This window comes from Dromiciops gliroides, chromosome 1, assembly GCF_019393635.1.
Source record: "Dromiciops gliroides isolate mDroGli1 chromosome 1, mDroGli1.pri, whole genome shotgun sequence".
NCBI classification, from domain to species: Eukaryota; Metazoa; Chordata; class Mammalia; order Microbiotheria; family Microbiotheriidae; genus Dromiciops; species Dromiciops gliroides.
Genome location: NC_057861.1, coordinates 203,306,170 through 203,309,921, shown reverse-complemented (window position 1 = coordinate 203,309,921; position 3,752 = coordinate 203,306,170).

Sequence of the window (3,752 nt, the reverse complement as noted above, 5' to 3'; positions counted from 1 at the left end):
TTATATTTGTTTCTCAACAGAAGGCTGTCTCAATTTATATTCTCTTGTCTTCCATATTTAATCATGCCCAGAGGTCAGAAACATGCTGAGGCAGGTTTATTGAATTTAAATTTCTGCTTTGAAGAAAAGACTGTTATATTAGCCAGAAGTTTATAATTGGAAATCTTTGATCAACTACTTCTATAGGTGAGAATAATTTAAATAGATTTTCTTCATTATTTCTTAGCCACAACAATCAGATCATCTAAGTATTAGGACAAATACAAAAATAACATCAAATGAGAAGAATAAGTAAAGATTTGGAAAAGATATATCAAATTATTATAAATATATAATCTTACCAAGTCAAAAAGACTAAATATTGGATAGGAAAAAAGAAAAGTACATCAACATAAGCTAACATCATTTAATAAAGAAATTTAACACATACATACACATATATGACATGTATATATGTACATCTATGTGTGTATATATATATGTACATCTATGTGTGTATATATATATATACATAGATATGTGTATACGTATATATATTCAAATGAGGAAATTAAAAGAGCCTAAAATCATTTTTGTCAGCAATCTCCTTTCCAAACAGAAAATCATGACAGCTAAATATAATGGTAGTATACACTATAAACTTGTTTGCAAAAAAAATGATGATGACAAAGTTGTGGAGGAAAATAGTATAAGAGTATGAACAGTATTAATTCCTAAAAACCAGAGAATCAGTAGAGGGAAAAATGAGTTCACACAAGGAATGTTATAATATCATTTAAGACCACTCATCTCCAAAGTATTTAGAGGTAGAGTGAAAGTATGCAGAGAAATTAAAAGAAATAGTGAAATAGATTTGTGAGGATTTCTATAAAAAATCTTTTCACCATAAATGAAAGTGAAAATTTTCTATTTACATTCTATCATCTCAGTTTTTTAATGTTCTTTAGGAAATGGAAATGAAAATAAAGACAAAGTATACCAAGAAGATGATGCTGTAGGTGGTATAACTTTGAAGGTATTTTTAGAAAGACATCTCACTGAATGATTGGAAAATAGTTATGGAAAATGAATTTCTTTTCAGTCACCTATTTAAAAGTAAATGATTCCACAATGTTCTCATTTGTTGATTATTTTTTAAACAATAACAACAAGCAACACTATTGGATGGAGTATAACAAATGCAGTTTTAAGGACCCTACCTAGCTAGTTACATCTCATGCATAATCTATGATCAAATAAAATTCCCTTATAGGTGTAAAACAGATAACTTTTAGAAGACATTAATATTAAGTGATAAATAAAACAGGGAGATAGGTTTTTGTTTTATTTTTTGTTTTTGTTTTTTTAGTGAGGCAATTGTGGTTAAGTGACTTGCCCAGGGTCACACAGCTAGTAAGTGTTAAGTGTCTGAGAAGAGATTTGTACTCAGGTACTCCTGAACAGGGCCGGTGCTCTATCCACTGTGCCACCTAGCTGCCCTGGAGATAGGTCTGCGACAATGGTATTGTTGAATATATGTCATAGAATCCAAATGAAAGAGGAATTCCTTATAAATACATAGAGGTCTTCAATATATAAAGCTTTAATTGCTTTGCAATGCATTGCAATTTTGGGGACATCTTGCATTTCTGTTTGTTTATGACATTGTATTGATTTTACCATGGCTCTGGAGGGCCTCTACAATGAGATATCAAACTTCTTAAAGAGTTTGACCTAATATACATAAAGTATAGGAAAAATAGCAAAAAATAAATAAAACAAATGTAAGGAAAATGCCTATTGTCCATTCCATGATATGTAATTGAATGTACAGAACAATGAGCTGGTCCTTCAGGATGCATGTCTCAGACAAATTCTTCAAATGGTCATTCAGTTGGACCCATAATTGAACATGAAGAGTAGAACAAATTTTGTTATATTTGGGGAATTACGTTGTGCTTTTGGTTACTCCAAGTTGTTCCCTAAAAGAAGATCTTAATACATCATTCTTTTCATAATGCTATATGATTCAATTCATAGAATTAATCTACAAAGAATCAAAATTATAGATTACAGAAAGGGAAATTTGAATTCTTATGGTTCTATCATGTTAACAACAACACAAAGTTGAAAATTTTCTAGAATTAGAGGACCTGAGTTCAAATCTCATATCTTATACAACTATGTAGCCTTGGGCAACTTATTCAATATCCTCTGTTTTGTTTTTAAATCTGTAAAATGAGAGAATTGGACTACAGTGCTTCTAAGGTTTCTTCCAAGTCCACATGTATGTGCTTATTATATTGAATAAAATTGTATGATTAGGGAAGGAAATACAAGATCATTTAATGAGAGTGAGGGAAAAGAAATTGTTGCTTTGGTATCCATGTAATATTTTAAAGGTTTTTTGTTTGTTTGTTTGTTTTTTTGCAGGGCAATGGGGGTTTAAGTGACTTACCCAGGGTCACAAAGCTAGTTAGTGACAAGTGTCTGAGGTTGTATTTGAACTCAGGTACTCCTGAGTCCAGGGCTAGTGCTTTATCTACTGCACCACCTAGCTGCCCCTTATTCATGTAATTTTAAAAGGTGTGGAGGGGGCAGTTAGGTGGCGCAGTGGATAAAGCACCGGCCCTGGATTCACGAATACCTGAGTTCAAATCCAGCCTCACACACTTGACACTTAATAGCTGTGTGACCCTGGGCAAGTCACTTAACCCTCATTATCCTGAATAAAAGACTTGTAAGAAGGCCTTTAACTTATAGGGATGATATCTTTTAGGGGATTTATGAAAGTATCTGGACAGAAGTCATAGTGGTAGAGGTGTGAATAGTTTGCAATCATCCATGCTGGAAAGAATAACTACATAGATAAGATCATGACCCTGTTCTAACATTAAAGTATCACTCAGACTTTATGTTTTTAATATAAAATAAGCATCAAAAATATAGTTATTAATTCATTCTGATAGCTAATTATAGATTGCAGAATTTCTAACTTTAAGAACTAAATCAATCAAAGCTAGAATAGTCCCATAATTCATATCTACATTTGCCCTCAATGTTAGCAGTTTCCAACTCTTATAATCTGATAATTTACAAATTTGTAATTCAAGGAAGAAAAAACAGTTAATTCTTACATTTTGACCATTTTCTACAGCACCCATACTACTGGTAAGTATTCCAGATTGTTTTGTTTTGTTTTGTTTCTATACTGGAGAAAAAGGAGGCTCAAAGAAAGAACGGGAGATTTGTTTTCATTGGTTGGGATGATGATAATTTATAACAGAAGGAAGCAGAGCTGCTTAACTTATTTTGTTTGTTTTCTCTTTGTCAAGGAAAATGTTCAAGAAATGAAAAATAAAATGACCAAAAGGGAGTTGATACCCAAAGTAAGTAAAGATACAAGAAGAGAGTACCAGAGTGTCCTTAAGGAATTCAAGTCAACTGGATCAGATGAACCATATTCTTTGATCCTAAAGGAATTGTCAAATGCACTTATCTGCCTGTCTGCCATTCTTTCTATCTTATTCATTCATTCATTTGTTCAATTAATTTATCTATTATACTGCCAATGATATTGGCATGATCTTAGAGAAAAAAGGGAACTATTACAAGCTCAGAGAAAGAAGAATGTTGTCTTGAGGGTCTGCAAATGATATAATTCACTCAGATTTCTCACTGAATTATAGAATATATCACTATAAAGATGCTTGGTAAAAATCTGGAACAGGAAGTGATGATGACAAAGAGCCAACCTCACCAAGAATGAGGCA